Source organism: Prionailurus viverrinus, chromosome B1 (genome assembly GCF_022837055.1).
Source record: "Prionailurus viverrinus isolate Anna chromosome B1, UM_Priviv_1.0, whole genome shotgun sequence".
NCBI classification, from domain to species: domain Eukaryota; kingdom Metazoa; phylum Chordata; class Mammalia; order Carnivora; family Felidae; genus Prionailurus; species Prionailurus viverrinus.
The window spans coordinates 146,893,920-146,912,711 of NC_062564.1; the positions used below are offsets into that span (position 1 = coordinate 146,893,920).

At 37.0% G+C, this 18,792-nt stretch overlaps 1 protein-coding gene and 1 pseudogene across 2 annotated transcripts in view; one reads left to right on the forward strand and one right to left on the reverse strand.

Moving 5' to 3' along the window:
* Window positions 1–18,792, reverse strand: part of ALB (albumin) — a 124,059-nt gene that overhangs the window by 94,932 nt on the left and 10,335 nt on the right. The gene's annotated exons all lie outside the window — the stretch shown is intronic.
* Window positions 10,753–11,663, forward strand: LOC125164859 (40S ribosomal protein S24-like; annotated as a pseudogene).

An 18,792-nucleotide genomic window follows, 5' to 3' on the forward strand; every position in this document is an offset into this window, starting at 1 on the left:
ATAAATGTATCTTTGAGAACTTTGGGTTTGAATGTCTGTGATAGATTTTGTTACATGAATTTAGCTAATGCTGAAAACTACATTTCCCAAAATTCTTTTCCCTCTATAGTACAAAGTTAGAGTTGACCAAAAGAGGAACTACATGAGAAGTTTGGAAGGCAAAAATGAAACAGAAGTCATTACCTTTAGAAGGTCATTGCAGTCATACATGGTGACAAAAAAAAGACACAGAGTATTAGTAGGTGCCAGCTTTTCCTCCCCTGCATTTGACTCCTTCCCACCTGCTTTTTCTGCTGGCCAACTGTGACTCCATGCCCTCTACCAGGTACTTGACTGTAGATCCATGGAAGCAATACCTAAATGAAGGCAATAACTTCCTAGAAGCTGCAATTTCCGTAGATCTTACCTTCACTTTGGCATCCTGAAGGACTTGGCTTCTTGATTTTCCCTGCAGGCTTCAACTTGTCCACAAGACAGGTATTGTACTGGTGTGATGAAAGTACTGACTGGTGATGATCTTTCTGAGTTTCTAACTCCTTTCTTCCAGACTTTCATTTAGAAAGCTCCTTTCACGTTTAACAAATCCCGTATTCTTATAAATTATATAGTGGCTTTATTATCCTGAAAGAAGCTTGAATGATATCTTTTCCAGCCAAGTACATTAGAGAAATTGGATAAGATATTAGGGTCTACAAATGATAATTATCTTTCAAGAGTGGAAGAGCTTCTTCACCTCAATCTCACCCATACCCTGCCTTGCATCTCCTTCTCACATCATAAAGAGAGCCCTCCATCATCTCCATAGAGGAATCACCTCTGTAAGGGTCCCTCAGATTGAGGTGTACTCTGCCTGTGCACGTATTTCTAGAGAAAGCTATTGATGGCAATAGCTAATTACACAATATACAAAACTGCATATATTTCCTATAAACATTGCCTCTAAGGTCTGGATACATTTACCTGAGAGGTCTTAAAACTCTTCTGTGACCTGATGTCCTTAACAAGGAATAGCACACATGACAAGAGAGCTAAGCATACATCAGGTGCAGTGTATCATATTCTTCTTAGAAAGTTCAACTCCAGGGGCGCCTGGGTGGCTCAGTCGGTTGAGCGAACAACTTCAGCTCAGGTCATGATCTCGTGGTCCGTGAGTTCGAGCCCCGCGTCGGGCTCTGTGCTGACAGCTCAGAGCCTGGAGCCTGTTTCGGATTCTGTGTCTCCCTCTCTCTGGCCCTCCCCCGTTCATGCTCTGTCTCAAAATAAATAAACGTTAAAAAATTTAAAAAAAAAAAAAGAAAGTTCAACTCCATATCATATATATATAGCAGGTTCATGTAAGGCAAGAGGAATCTATAAAATTATTGATGTACAAGGTTATTCATGCCTGAGGGTCTCTGTTCAAAGACTGACATGGCCCTACAACCACAGCTAGAAGTGAAAAACTTCATCAGTGGGTGAGAAGAGGCAAACGCTTGAACCAAGAAGCATCTGAAGGAGCTCCAGAACTACTAGAAACAGCCCTGAAGAATCAAGGTGTTGCTTGCACTAATATGAGGCCCAGACAATGTAACCTGGTTAGATCCATTCAAGATCCTGAATAGACCCATGAGGATGTCTGGTAATCCTTTTTCTAACAGAACTTTCTGATGCAAACCACTATTTATAAGGTTTGCATCTAGAAGCAAAGAAGGCTCAGGATGCCCTGGGAAAAACTATACCCTAATCCCTCAGATTTCATTAAAAAGGGTTTGCCCTAGCCCTTCCCCTTCATATAGTTTTAGCACAATTCTCAGTGCTTCCACCACAATGGGGCACAAAGTATTCGTTACATTGGATCATATTCTGCTTCAGAGCCTGCTGCCTTGCCGATTAAAAAGGTGTTTCCTCTCGGGGCACCTGGCTGGCTCAGGCAGTTAAGTGTCCAACTGTTGATTTTGGCTCAGGTCATGATCTTGAAATTAGTGAGGTTGAGCCCGCATCTGACTCTGCACTGATGCTTGGGATTCTCTCTTCCTCTCTTTCTGTCCTTCCCCTCCTCTCAAAAGTAAATAAATAAACTTTAAAAGAAAAGGTGTTTCCTTTCTATAAACGACCTGGCAATATACAGTGAGACCATATACAGTGACTAGCCTTGTATTTCTAGAATACTTCCCTCAAATTCTTCAATGTCTTAGTTCATCCCTTCCTACTCACTATCCACACAGATGGAGGTTAAAAAGAGTGACCAACCAGACACAGAAAGACATGTCCATGGCTACATATCAAATAATTAATATGACCACATCATCCATCTTAAAACAGAGAAACTGGCCTTTCACAATTTGTATATATCCCCTCTTCCATAAATATGTATTTCATGTCTACTGTTTTCCTTTATACCTAGCATCACCATAACTTTTGGCTCGGTCAATTCCTGGAAGAAATCCAAAAGAACCCAAAGGAGTCATGGACATCTCCTGATGCAAGGCTTCTGCACGCGAAGTCTTCAGCTTCTGGAACCAGCATTGTCCTGACTTCCGACGGATTGCCAATTTCTATGTCTATGACCACCTAAGTCAAATCCTCCAGCTACTTCCCATAGTCTGTCCCCCTCAAAGAATTTCACCAGACCTTTCACCCAGGCTTCCATTATATGGCAAATGGAATTGCTCCATTCATCCTTTACTTTACCATCATCATCATAACACCTTCCATCTCCTTATTCAGATAAGTTCCTGCCCTTTAACTGAAATCTTGAAGATATCAATTTCCCTAGGCCCTTCTCAAGTGCATGTTTTTGGCAGGTAAATGAGAGAGTTTTTGCCTAATGACTCTATTCTGGTAAAATAGGAGATAAGATCATCTTCTAAAAGGGAAGGGAGGGCAAAGATCGGAGGAAAATGTCATCCTTCATCTTCAATTCATCAGGAAGTCCTATTTGCTCTGATTTTAAAATATACCTTGAATCTAACCACTTTTAGTTACCTCCACTACTAACATATTAGTGTAAGCCAGCATTATGTCTTGCCTGAATCTACTAAATGAGCATTCTGACTGCATCTTTTGGCCTCTTCCACATAAGCAACTAGGATGCCCTTTTCACTTTCTTGCTTAATACACTTCAGTGGCATCCCATCTTTCTTTAGGTAAAGACAGAAGCTTTACAATGGCCCTCTGTGATTGGCCTTTACCTGTTTCTTAGACTTATATGGCAATATGCTGTTCATAGCTTTCTGACACAATGGCAGTAATAGCCATCTTTCAACTACTTGAAGCCACAATAATTCCTTTTATCAGAAGGAATTAGGATAGATGTACTTTATCCCTCCTTTACCTAGTTATCTATTTCCCTTTACCATGTCAGATCAACAATAATTTCTCGAGAAAGAACTATTATACTCTTATAGTACCATGTACTTCTTCCCTATAGTAATTACCATAGTTTCAGTTTTCCCTTAATTATGTTTTCCACTAATTATTTTAATTAATTATTATTTTCCATTAATTATTATCTTATTTACATTTGATTATATCAATAGTTACATTATTATATCATATTTATCGATAATCTATAAGATAATTTGTGGATTCTTGTATAATGTCTTTCCCCCACTTAGCTTGTAAGCTGAGTAACAGTCGTACCATGATTATTTTTGCTCACTGTTGTATTCCCAAGTTCTAACCCAGAGCCTAATACATATATGGTAGGTACTCAATAAGTACCTGTTAAACCAATGAAAGCTTAAATTGACAATCTTGAACACTAAGAAAGACAATACAAAGAGCAGACTCTGTGGCTCTTCATAAGAGATATGTACCACCCATCACTACTTTCTAGGTTTCTGACCATAAAGTAGGGGCCTTCTACTTCCAGTTTTACCATTCTTGCATCCAAAATTCATTTTCACTAATCTCTGTACACTTGACATTAAAACTCCACTCTGAACCCAATGCTTTGCAACTTACCCCAACTGCCAGAGACAATGAGCCAAAACACACAGGAGGGAATGATTTGGACTTTGCCATTATTATAGCCAGCCCTGGCACTGCATCCAATGGAGACAGTACTTAGTAAAGAAAACACATATGAACAAGCACTGACGTGAATCTCTTATGTAAGGTCCAGGGGGTTTTGTTGAGGCACCACTCCATGGCCAGAAATGGCGGTTATGTTGCCTACAGAAACACGGGTTGAGTCCCTATAGAATAATGAAAGTGAAGTCATTTGAAGTGGGCATGATCATTAGAACATACTTTTGAGAGCAAGCCAAGAATCAGAAAGAGGAAACCAAATACCAAAGTCTAGTTCAAAGGACAGAAGCAGAACTGTAATCTGGAATGGAGCCACAGTAAGAGGCTAGATGGACTATGGAATGAATGGGTGCAGATCAGGAAGCAGGGAGTTGTGTACAAAATAATCATAGTGAACAGATCAGAATAGACAAATACCTGGGGCCATGGGCATAAATGACTGATTTAAGGCACAGAGGTGGAACAGAGCATCCCACCAAAGAGATTTGATACCTAGGTTTTCTAGGGAAAACCTTGGGAAAGTCTTCCCTTCCTTGAGAAGGAAAGCCTGGGTGTTTATGCAGGGGTCAGAATAAAAATCTCTCCAACCAATTTCCTTTAATTCAGGCCCCTCACATATTCAACATGTGATCCACACCCAATAACAATTAAGCTTTAGTAACAGGGAGGCTTCAGGGAGCTTCAGGTACTATAGCCCTTCTCATATGAGGAGTGCTAAGTCCTCCAGCTTCATTGCCATCTTACTTCTTTCTCCCACTGAATTCTCGTGTTGACCCAAGTTATGACCTATGATTTGTCTTCTAGCTTTTTTTTTTTTTTAATTTTTTTTTTCAACGTTTATTTATTTTTGGGACAGAGAGAGACAGAGCATGAATGGGGGAGGGGCAGAGAGAGAGGGAGACACAGAATCGGAAACAGGCTCCAGGCTCTGAGCCGTCAGCCCAGAGCCCGACGCGGGGCTCGAACTCCCGGACCGCGAGATCGTGACCTGGCTGAAGTCGGACGCTTAACCGACTGCGCCACCCAGGCGCCCCTGTCTTCTAGCTTTTGACCTAACATGTATTCCTTGCATTTGACAACAGATTCAGTTTTATCAACTTTTTTCTTGGGCAATGCTTTATACCTACCTATTCTTTTGCCTCCTTTTTCTTCTAGCTATTTCAGATAATTAACTAATTTACCTAATATTTACTGCCTCTGGAGTCCCTTCTCTAGCTTAAATTTGAATGGCTGATTTCTCTACCTAATCTGCTCTAAACCTTTCCACTCTTAGAGTAGCAAGGGCAGGACTTATTGAATATACAACTTAATACGCATTTAATTATTATCTTATAAATATTTGTCCAATTCCTTGCTGTTTCTTGCATATGAGCCTATTTTACTAAGTAAATCTTAACTTTCTTTAGAAATGAGATTGATTTTATACTACCTCTCTCATACTGAGAATACTTAGTATTTTATCAATATATTGAGTTTGAAATAATAACAAATTATAGGTGAGGTACAATGGGTATGGCAATGTTTAACCTCATTCAAAGAAGCCTTCCTGAGAAGTTAAGTGCTACCAGATCCCATTCAACACTTCTACAATCAAATTTAATAAAGTATTATAATCTTAATAAGTAAGATACGTATATATATCCTATACAAATAATGTATTTGTTTTTAAAGAATGTTTATTTTATCAAACCTTGGAAATTTATCATTGGAAACATGCTCAGAAATTATTTAACATAATTTCCTGATATATTAGAGAGTACCACCTTAATATTGATCTCTAACCTATGAGGACAATGATTAAAACATAACTTATTGAGAGAAGCCAAAGACAGTTTTCCTGAAAAAAAAAATGGCATTCAAGACAAACTGATTTGTAGGTATGAGTGAGCTAGGTGAAGGGGGCACACAAAGCATGGGGTAAAGGCAGGGGGAGGAGAGGCAGAGTGTCCACTGAGTTTGAGTAACTGAAACAAAGAGTAAAGGGAGAGTAAGGGCACAAGACATCCTAGAAGTGGCCAAAATTTGAAAACCTTGTCGAGAATTATGGACTTTATCCTAGGAACAGTGAGAAGCCATTGACAGGTTTTATGAGTAGCATAATATAAGAAGATTTGCACTTTTTTAAAAAAAGTCACTGTGGGGACACCTGGGTGGCTCAGTTGGTTAAGCGTCCAACTTTGGCTCAGGTCATGATCTCACAGTTCATGAGTTTGACCCCGTTGTCGGGCTCTCTGCTATCAACTTGGAGCCTGGAGTCTGTTTTGAATTCAGTATCTCCTTATCTTTCTGCCCCTCCTCTGCTCACGCTCTGTTTCTCTTTCTCTCTCTCTCTCTCTCTCTCAAAAATAAATAAACATTAAAAAAATTTTAAAGTCACTGTGGACTTCTGTTTCTAGTCAAGATGAGTAACCAGGTTTAGGTTTACCCTTCTGCCTGAAATAAGTAGAAAAAATGGATAACATCTGTAAAATAATGGCTTTGAAGATATTGGCTATCAGTCTATGAAGGACATTTGTCCCCTGTCAAATGAGAACAAATAAGGTAAGCTATACTATCCCCAGCTTACTGCCTAGAGAAAGGTTTCAGGCTGCAGTGCAGGAGGAATAACCCTGAATTGAAGAGAAGGAGCTGGGAGTCTGAGGAAGTCAAGTAGGCTAGAAGTGGCAGAGAGAAGAGAAAGCATGGAGAGAGAATTCTAGGGATCTCCAGAGAGTGTCTCTTGAATATTCAGTTAAGTATTCATTAACACATACATGTGAGGAAACTATCTGAAGCTGGGGGAGAAAGGATTAAAGGAAGAGTATTCATAGCTCAATATGGACTAAGATAGTGTATGTTCCCAACAGCCAGAGTGGAAAGCTTTAGGATACTGAGAAGATTATTGCCCCAGTGATTGGTAAGATTTCATCATAGACTAAATCTTGTCTGGTCCTATCTAACACAGCTTAGCGGCAAAATTTCTTAGAACTAGTAATAATAAGCAAATCTTAAAAGCTGCCAGAGGAAAAAGACATATGATACAAGACCAAAGATAAAGATGAGAGTAAATTTCTTATCAGAAGCAATTCAAGCTAGAAGATAGTGGTACAACATCCTAAAAGTATTGAAAGAAAAAAAATCAACCCAGAATTCTTTACCTTGTGAAAATATTTTTCAAAAACAAAAATGAAATAAGGACTTTTTCAGACATAAAACAAAGCTGAAAGAATTCATCACCAGCAGACCTTCACTGTAAGAAATAGTAAAGAAAGTCTTTCAAGAAAAAGGAAAATAATACCAAATGGAACCTAAATCCACATAAAGGCATGAAGAGCATCAGAAATGGCAACTACATGGGTAAATACAAGGACTTTTTCTTGGAGAGTGATGTTAGCAAGATGATGGAGCAGAAGATACCAGTCTTCATCTCTGTACATAAAAGGACAATTAGATAGTGATCCAGGAATGAAAATAGCCCTGGGAGAACTCAGAGTCAAATTAAAAACCTATAGCAACTTAGTGGAGCAAAAAAAAGGGGGGGAGGAAATAACTGTACAAGATGATCACTGGTGAGATTGGCACAGCTGAGATATCTGGAGGTGGCTAGGAACAAAGCAGAAGGATGGAGGCTATCAGTAGCAATTCTACAGTGGCAGGTGCCACTGTGATCCCTAATGGCCACCTCTGTGGAGAACCCTGGGAGACTTTGCTGCTGATTATCTCAACAGCCCTTGCAACAGCGGTGGACTCTCTGCAGCTTTCATAGCGGAGGACCCTCTAGTGTTCATCAGCAGACTTCAATGTCCTGGTCCACATGGAACACCCAAATCTTTTCCATTGTAGTGACCAACAGCCATAGCAGCCAGGGAGAATCCCAGAAAGAGAGATGCTGCTCTACCTCCCTCCCACAAAGAAATTGCTGTTGTAATTCCCCAGAACTGGGCTGCCATCTTCCCTCCAACCTTGCACTTGCCCTGTACCCAACATTGGAGCATCTAAATATATAAAGCAAATATTAATAGATATGAAGGGAAATAGACTACAATGCAAAACAGTAGTGGACTCAATCCCCCATTTTCAACAATGGATGGACCATCTTGACGGAAAATCAACAAAGAGACATTAGACTTGAGCTACACTTTAGAATAGGGCTAACAGACATACAGAACATTGTATGCAATAGCAGCAGAATACACACTTTTATCAAGCACACATGTAACATTCTCCAGGCCATAATCCTTAAGCCACAAAACAAGTCTCAACAAATTTAAGAAGACTTAAATCATATCAGCCTCTTTTTTTTAGCCACAATGTTATGAAACAAGAAATCAGTAACAGGAGAAAACTGGAAAATTAACAAATGTGGAAAGTATATCTACTCCTGAACAATCAATAGTTCAAAAATTAAATCAAAAGAGAAATTTAAAAATATCTTAAAACAAGTGAAAATGGAAATACAGCATAGCAAAACTTTTGGTATGTAGCTAAAACACTTGTAAGAGGGAAGTTTATAATGATAAATGTCTACATTAAGACAAAGAAGAAAGATCACTAATAATCTAACTCAAGGAACTAGAAAAATAAGAACTAAGCCCAAAGTTAGCCAAAAGAAGGAAGTAACAAAAATCAGAGCAGAAATAAAATACAGACCAGTAAAACAATACAAAATATCAACAAAAAAGTAAGAGCTGGTTTTTGAAAAGATGAACGAAATTGACAATCCTCTACCTAGACTAAGATAAAGAGAGAAGACTCAAATAAGTAAAATAATATATGAAAGAGGATACATTACAACTAATAACCCAGAAATACTAAGAATCATCATAAGAAATGATTATTAATATTTATATACAATTAATAGTTAATAATTACATACCCACAAATTGGGTAACCTAGAAGTAATGGATAAATTCCTAGAAGCAAACAATCTATGAAGCCTGATTCATGAAGAAATAGAAAATCTTAACAGACAAATTATTAGCAAGGAGATTGAATGAATAATCAAAAATTACCCAGCAAAGAAAAGTCAGGGACCAGATGGTTTCACTGGTGAATTCTACGAAACTTGAAGGGGAGGTGACACTCACAAACTCATTTTACAAGGTCAACATTACTGATACCAGAGCCAGATAAAAACACTACAAGAAAAGAAAACTAAAGGCCAATATCCCTGTTGAATATAGATACAAAAATTCTCAACAAAATGCTAGAAAATGAATTCAACAAAATATTAGAGGATTATACACCATGATCAAGTGAGATTAGGTATAGAATGAACATACCAAACATAATAAAAGTCATATATGACAAGCCCACAACTAACATCATACTCACAGGTGAAAAGATGAAATCCTTTCCTCTAAGATCAGGAACCCAGAAATAAACCCACACATAATATGGTCAACTAATCTTCTTCAGAGTCACCAAGAATACACAATAGGGAAAGGATAGCCTCTTCAATAAATGGAGTTGGGAAAACTGGGTATCTACATTCAAAGAATAAAATCAAATCCTTACACTATACAAAACAAAACAAAACTCAGGGACACCTGTGTGACTCTGTCAGTTAAGCATCTGACTCTTAATCTTGCTCAGGTCAGGTTCTTACAGTTCATGTGTTCAAGCTCCACATTGGGCTCTGTGCTGACAGCACAAAGGTTGCTTGGGATTCTCTCTCTCCCTCTCTCTCTGCTCCTCCCTCACTTGGGTGCACATTCTTTCTCTCTCTCAAAATAAATAATAAACTTAAAAAAAAACTCAAAATGTATTAAAGACTTTAATGTAAGATCTGAAGCTGTGAAATTTTAAAATAAAAGTGAGACAAAGCTCCTTGACATTGGTGTTGGCTATTTTTTTAATTTGACACCAAAAATAAGGGCAACAGAAGCAAAAATAAACAAATAGGACTACATCAAACTTAAAAGTTTCTTTACAACAAAGAAAATCAACAAAATAAAAAGGCAACCTATGGATTGGGAGAAAATATTTGCAAAGCATACATCTGATAAGAGGTTAATATCTAAAATATATAAGGAACTCACATAACTTGATAGCAAAAAACCCAAATAACCCAATTAAAAAATGGGCAAAGGACCTGAACATTTTTCCAAAAGGAAATAAATATATAAATGGCCAACAGGTATATATGAAAGTGCTCATTATTACTAGTCACTGGGGAAATGGAAATCAAACTCACAATGATCATCTCATACTTGTTAGGATGGCTATTATGAAAAAGTAGAAAGATGCCTAATTTTCGAGAGGATGTGGCAAAAAAAGAATCCTTGTATACTGTTGGTCAGAATGTAAATTGATACAGCCATTATCAAAAACAGTATGGAGATTCCATAAAAATAGAACTACTATATGATCTAGCAATCCCACTTCTGGTTATACATTGAAATAAAATCACTATCTTGGAGATATTTGCACTCCCGTATGTATTGCAACATTAATCACCACAATCAAGGTATGGAAATAGCCTATGTGACTACCATGCACATGCACACACACACACACACACACACACACACACACACACACACCCCACATACACAATGGAATATTATTTAGCCTTAAAAAAGAAGGAAATCCTGCATTGCAACATGGATGAACCTGGAGGACATGATGCTAAATGAAATAAGCCAAACACAGAAAGACAAATACTGTATGATTTCACTTATATAAGGAATCTGGGGAAAAAATGTGAATTCATAATAATAGTAGAATAGTGGTTACCAGAGGCTGGAGGTTGAGGGAAAAATGGAGATGTTTGTCAGAGGGTACAAACTTTCAGTTACAAGATGAATAAGATGAATAAATTTTGGAGACCTAATGAATGTTTAGCATGGTGACTAGAGCTAATAATAATGTATTACAACACTTGAAATTTGCTAATAGAGTAGTCCTTTTTTTAATTTTTTTTTTAACATTTATTCATTTTTGAGAGATGGAGAGAGACAGAGCATGAGTGGGGGAGGGTCAGAGAGAGAAGGAGACACAGAATTGGAAGCAGGGTCCAGGCTCTGTGCTGTCAGCATAGCTTCAGGGCTCGAAGCCGTGGACCACGAGATCAAGACCTGAGAGGAAGTCGCACACTCAACCGACTGAGCCACCCAGGTGCCCCATAATAGAGTAGTTCTTAAGTGTTATCACCACACACAAAAAGATGAATATGTTAATTAGCTTGATTGTGGTAATTATCTTACAATGTAAATGTATCAAAACATATTGTCTCTTTTCCTTCTTGGCTGCTTGAAACTCTGCCACCATCAGGAACAGCACAGTAACCCTTCCAACCAGGAAGTTTATGACCACCAGCTGATTACTTCAGTGGAAAAAAATGGTCATTGATGTTCTTCACTACAGAAAGGCAACTGTCAAGTACCTAAGACAGAACTTCTGGAAAAACTAGCCAAAATGTACAAGACCATAGCAGATATCATCTATGTATTTGGATTCAGAGTCCATTTTGGTGGTGGCAAGACAACTGGCTTTGGCATGATTTAAGATTCCATGAATTACATAAAGAAAAATGAACTCAAACGTAGACTTGCAAAACACTGCCTTATGAGAAGGAAAAATACCTCAAGAAAACAGCAAAAGGAACACAAGAACAGAATGAGGAAAGTCAGGTAGACTGCAAAGCCAATGTTGGTGCTGGCAAAAAGTGAGCTGAAGACTGGAAAACAGGAGTAAAGATTCTGCAGTAGCTTTATCTGTGGTGACTGTGCAGATTTTTTTTTAATTTTTTTTTAATGTTTATTTCTGAGACAGAGAGAGAGCATGAGTCAGGGAGGGGCGAAGAGAGAGGGAGACACAGAATCAGAAGCAGGCTCCAGGCTCTGAGCCGTCAGCACAGAGCCTGATGCGGGGCTCGAACTCACAGACTGCGAGATCATGACCTGAGCTGAAGTCGGACGCTTAACCGACTGAGCCACCCAGGCGCCCCAGACTGCGCAGATTTTTTATGAGAGGGTTAATAAACTGAGAACTTAAAAAAAATACATTGTACACCTTAAATATATTACATTTTTGTCAATCATATATCAATAAAGATGGAAAAATGAAACTAAAAGACTTTTTCTTATTTAAATATCTTCAAAATATAACTGACTCCTTAAAGAAACAAACAAAAATAACGTATTATGGGATTTATAAAATATGTAGAAGTAAAAATATAAGGTGAAAATAGTAAGAAGGCCAGGAAGGGAAAATAGAATTATACTGTTGCAAAGTTTTTACACTACTCATTAAGTAGTGTACAATATCATTTGAAGGTAGAATGTGATAAGTTAAAGGTGTGTAATATAAACCTTAAATAAACCACTAAAACCCTGTATCTCTTTATTGTGAATAATAAGGAGTTCTAGCTAATAAGCCAACGAAGGTAATGAAATGGAGTAAAAATAACACAATTGTTCTAAAAGAAAGCAGAAAAATAAGAAAAATGGAAACAAAGATGGGACAAATAGAAAAAAACAGTAAGATAATATCAATCCAAAGATGTCAATAATCACATTATATGTAAATGGCCTAAACACTCTCATTTAAAAATGAGAGATTGTAAAAGTTGATAAAACACAAGACCCAACCATGTTAACGTATAGGTTAAAAGTAAAATGATGGAAAAAACAACAACAACAACAACAACAACACCATGCTAACACTAACCAAAAGAAAGCTGGGGTGGTCATATAAATACGAGATAAAATAGACTTCAGAACAAATAATATTACCAGAGTTAAAGAATGACATAAAATGGACAAATTCCTTGAAATACACAAACTACACAACTCATTCAAGAAGAAATAGATAAACTAAATAATTCTGTAGCTATTAAAGAAATAGAATTTCTAGTTAAAAGCCTTCTCACAAAGAAAATGCTAAGCCTATATAGCTTCATTGGCAAATTCTACCAAACATATAAGCAAGAAATAATACCAATTCTACACAAACTCTTTCAGAAAACTGATGAGGAGGAAATACCTCCTGAATCATGCTATGAGGACCATATTATTTATATCAAAACCAGAAAATGACATTATAGAAAAAGAAAACCTCAGACTAATAGATCTCATGAGTATACGTGCAAAACATCTTAACAAAATGCTATCAAATCAAATACAATAAGGGGTTCTGGAGTGGCTCAGTTGGTTGAGCATCCCACCCTTTGTTTCGGCTCAGGCTCAGACCATGATTTCACAGTTATCTAGTTGGGGCCTACTCAGGCTCAGTGCTGACAAGGTGGAGCCTGCTTGAGCCTGCTTGGGATTCTCTCTCCACCCCTCTCCTGCTGGTGTGCACGTGTGTGCTCTCTCTCTTTCTCTCTCAAAATAAATAAATAAACTTTAAAAAATAAAATATAATAATATACAAAATGGATAATACATTATGACCAAGTAGAGTTTATCCCAGGAATGTAAAGTTATTTTAATATTCAAAATCAATTAATGCATTTTAATAACAAATTGCAGAAAAAAAACACATGATCATCTCAATAAACAAAGAAAGAGCATTTGAGAAATACAAAATCCGGGCTTAATAAAAAGTCTCTTGAAACTAAGAACACAAAGGAACTTCCTCAACCTGATAAACCATATACATGAAAACCCTACAGTTAACATTATACTTACAGTGAAAAACTGAATGTTTTCTTCTGAAAATCAGAAGCAAGAAAAGGATGTCTATCATACCACTTCTAATCAATTTTGCACTGCTGGTTCTAGCCAGTGACAACAGCAAAAGGAAAAAGAAAAGGAGAAGGAGAAGAAGGAAAGAAGGAAGGAAAGAACATAGGAAGGGAGGAAGGGAGGAAGGGAGGAAGGAATTAAAACATCCATATATCCATAGTGGAAAAGAAGTATAACTCCCTTTATTCACAGACAACACAATTTCTGTGAAGACGTCACATGAAGTATACAAATAAGTAACTAGAAGTAGTATGGGAGTTTAGCAAAGTTACCGGATATCAGATTTATATATGAAAATCAATTATGTTTCTATATAGAGTACAACATCATTTCATGTGCTTATTTGCCACCCATATCTCTTAGTGAATTGTCTAGTCAAGCATTTTGCCCATCTTTAGATACCATATGACCCAGATATTTGAAAACATTCCTAGTCATATCCTAATCTGAGGAACCTATGGATGTGTAACCTTACATGGCAAAGAAGACTGGGAAGATGTGATTAAGGTTCTTGGGATGTGGAGCCTACATTATCCACATGAGTCCAATGTAATAATCCAAGGGTCCTTAAGAGGCAGAAGAGAAAGAGAGTCAGAGAAGATATGATAATGGAAACAAATGTTGGAGGGATATCCCTTAAAATGAAGAGGCCATAAGCCAAAGAATTCAAGCAACCTCTAGAAGCTGGAAAAACCAAGCAAACAAAATTCCAAAGCATTCAGAAGGGATACAATTCTGCCAATATGTTGGCCTTTTAGCTCAGAGAAACCCATTTCAGACTTCTGACCTCCAGAATTACAAGATGATAAATGTGTGTTGTTTTAAGCCACTGGGTTTATGGTAAGTTAGCACAATGGCAATAGGAAACAAGTACCCCTGATTTCTGAAAAGATTCTTTTATGGAGTCTTTATTTTTACTTGGATAAATTTATATTCTGTACAAGAATGGAATGAAATTAGTAAGTGGTATATTATTGTATAACATCTAAATTTGATATAACGTTCAAGGAATAATAAAATAGAGAAAACATATTTGGTAAGTTTTGTCTTGTAAAATACTGGTCAAAGATACTATGAGTGAAAGCAAAAAAAAAAGACAGTAACTGAAAACATTTGGGTTGAAATATTTACATATTTAATAAAACAAAATCTAACTTGAGAATATACTCCATTTGGAATAATTTGTTCTGAGTTTGCCAGGTACTTATATTAACCTATAGAGACAGTATGTTCCCAAATAAAAATACTGAGGTCAACAGAGGACAGTCAGCTGAGAGCATCAACAATTTTAAATTAATTCACTACAGTGTTAAAATATTAAAATACAATGCTAAAGAAGTTTAGAGATATTTTTATTAAAAATTACAAACCTAATACCATATTAAAATGTATTCTTCATAGGGGCTAGGGGTGGGGGGAAATGGGGAGATGTTGGTCAAAGGATACAATTTTCCAACTGTAAGATGAGTAAGTTTTGGTGATCTAAAGTACAGTATTAACAATAATTAACTATATTAATTAACTATAATTAACAATATAATTATATATTTTCATATAATTAACTATAATTAACAATAATGTATTATATATTTGAAAGCTACTAAGGAGGGTAGATTTTTTAAAATTTTTTTTAACGTTTATTTATTTTTGAGACAGAGAGAGACAGAGCATGAACGGGGGAGGGTCAGAGAGAGAGGGAGATACAGAATCTGAAACAGGCTCCAGGCTCTGAGCCATTAGCACAGAGCCTGACGTGGGGCTTGAACTCACGAACCGCGAGATCATGACCTGAGCCGAAGTCGGACACTTAACCGACTGAGCCACCCAGGTGCCCCAGATTTTTATTTTTTAAGTTGGCTTCACATCCAGGGCAGAGTCTCTACTCATGACTCTGAGATCAAGACCTGAGCTGAGATGAAGAGTCAGAGATGCTTAACTGACTGAACCACTCAGGTGCCCCCAAAGAAAGTAGATTTTAAATGCTATCACTACAAAAAAAAAAAAAAGTAATAATGTGAGGTGATAGAGGTTTTAGTTAACTTTATTGTGGTAATCATTTTGCAATACAGACAGTCTTCAACTTACACTTATGATATTGTACCTTGACTTTATGATGGTATGAAAGGAATACACATTCGGTAGAGACATACTTCAAATTTTGAATTTCGATTTCTTTCCCCAGGTTAGTGATATGCAGTACAATACTTTATCGTGATGCTGGCAGTGACACTGTGCCAAAGATGCTGTGAACCACGTGATCATGAGGGTAAACAGCCAATAATACACTTACAATCATTCTGTACCAGAACAGCCATTTCTGTTTTCCACTTCTAGTACAGTGTTCAGTAAGTTACATGAGATATTTAACACTTTATTATAAAATAAGCTTTATGTTAGATGATTTTGCCAAACTGCAGGCTCATAGTAAATGTTCTGAACACTTTAAGGCAGGTGAGGCTAAACAATGGTGTTTGGTAGATTAGGTGTATTAAATACATTTTCGACTTAGGGTGGATTTATCTGGACACAACCCTATCATAAGTTGAGGAGAATCTGTATATATGTGTTTCAAATCATCATGTTTTATACCTTAAACTTAACACAGTGCTATATGGCAATTATATCTCAATGAAGCTGGAAAAAATATATTCTTTAGAGTAAAAAAAAAAACATGGTATGAGACACAGATATGGTCAATAAACAGATTAAAATGCATGAATGTCTAGAATAATTATTGATTGTTATTTTTAATATACTGATAATCAGTATTAAGCAGCTTGTTTTTAGTTTACCGTATCCAGATTTGTTTTGGAAAATAGTTTTTAAACAGTCTATTTTCTACATCGGTCCATTAATATAATAAAACTAATTTGTCAGTTAATACACATTTGAAATTATTATGTAATTTTAACTGTTTAATGATTTATTTCATTCTTAAAAGTATCTAAGTCTGGACAATAAATTATATAGTCCCTCCAGGCATAAGGTCTAATAGTGATTTATGCCATTCTACTGTCATCCCTTTGTTCTCAGACCTATGTGTTCTGTCTTAGACAAAGCCATATTTGAATCTTGTAAGACAGTATTTCCCAACTTGTTCCATGCATCATAAATGAGTTCTTCAATAGACCATTCCACCATTCTATGGTCATTGCTTTCTAGTTCAGTAATCACACAGGTTTATAAACCATTTAAAACTAGTAATCACATAGTTGTTATTCTTTTGTCTTAGTTCATTTATAGTAAAATTAGTTCTTTGGTCAGATTCAGTGTTGTGTGAGGTTCCCTAATGCTGAATAAGGCATTCTGACATTGAAAAAATAATTTTTTTTAATGTTTGTTTTTGAAAGAGAGAGAGAGAAACAGTGCGAGCAGGGGAGGAAAGAGAGAAGGAGACACAAAATTCAAAGCAGGCTCCAGGCTCTGAGCTGTCCACACAGAGCCCAATGAGATCATGATGACCTGAGCTGAAGTTGGATGCTTAACCAACTGAACCACCCACGCGCCCCTAAAAGATTTTATTTTTAAGTAATCTCTACACCCAAAATGGGGGCTCGAATGCCTAACTCTGAGATCAAGAGCTGTATGCTCCAACAACTGAGCCAGCCAGGCATCCCCCACTCTCTTTTTGCTTGCATAGTTTCTAAGGAGAAGGTGAACATAATTCTTATCTTTGCTCCCCTATAGGTAAGATACTTATTTCCTTTGCTGCTTTCAAGACTTTTTCTTTGTTTTTTATTATTTTTCTTCATTTTACCTATGCCTATGCCCAGGTATAGTTTTTTTGTTGGTTTGTTTTTTGTTTTTTTGTTTGCATATATCCTGCTTTGTGTTCTCTGAGCTTCCTGGATCTGTAGCTTGGTGTCTGACATTAATTTGGGGACCTTTCTCAGTCATTATTGCTTCAAATACTACTTCTGTCGCTTTTCTCTCTTTTTTCTCCTGGTATTCCCATTATATACATTTTCCACCTTTTGTAATTTTCCCACAGTGCTTGGTTATGCTGTCCTGTTGTGGGGTTGTTTTTTTTTTTTTTCAGTCTTTTTTTCTCTGTGTTCTTCAGTTTTGGAAGTTTCTATTGTCATTTCCTCAGGCTCAGCAATTCTTTCTTCAGCTGAGTCTGTCCCACTTATGAATCCAATAAAGGCATTCCTCATTTCTTTTTTATTCCTTCTTAGAATTTTCATCTTTCTGCTTATATTATCTATCTGTTGTTGCACATTATCTACTTTTGCTATTAAAGCATTTAGCATATTAATTATGTATTTTTGTTAAAATTCTTGGCCTAATAATTCCAACATTCCTGCTGTATCTGACTCTGGTTTTGCTGATTGTTTCAGTCTCTTCAAACTGCTTTTGGTTTTTAGTATGCCTTGCAGGTTTTCATTGAAAGGTGGACATGATGTACTGGGTAAAAGGAACTATAATAAATAGGCCTTTAGTAATGCAGGATAGGTTGTGGGGGAAGGGATAGTGTTCTATAGTCCTATGATTAGGTCTCAGTCTTTGGTGAGTTTGTGCCACTGTGAATTTCAATAGTGTTTCTTAGCCTCTCCCCTTCTCACTCCACCTCAGGTGGGATATGATGGCTAGAGTAAGCTGGCATTAGGTTAGGCTCTGATAAAACCCCAGAGGGTTGGGGTTTGGTAAAATACTTTCTTCTGAGGACGGGCCTTGTTAGGAAGAACATAATCATGTGGAGTATTTCAAAATGGTTACTTTTGAAAGTAATCAGTAATATCAAAATTTCCTCCAGTATTCACTGTGAGGACCTAGTAGGGCTCCTGGAGGTAAAGATCAGCAAAGCATGGGGGCCCTCGATGATTGGATCCCCCTGGAGTTTTACACTCTCAGCCTTGTCCACACTAAGTCTCCAGCAATTTGTCAATTACAGTTCAGGTTTTCCTACCCCAACACTGGTTGCCATGAAGATTTCTGCTCCTGTAAGTTGTGATTCTTTGTCCATCTGTCTGTTTCTCCAATTTATGGGTGGGGGGAGTGATTTGCCCTGTGACCTCACTTCTCTGACAGATGTAAGAAAAGTTGTTGGTTTTTAGTTTGTTCAGCTTTTTACTTGATGTTAGGATGAAGTGGCCACTTTTTTTTTTTT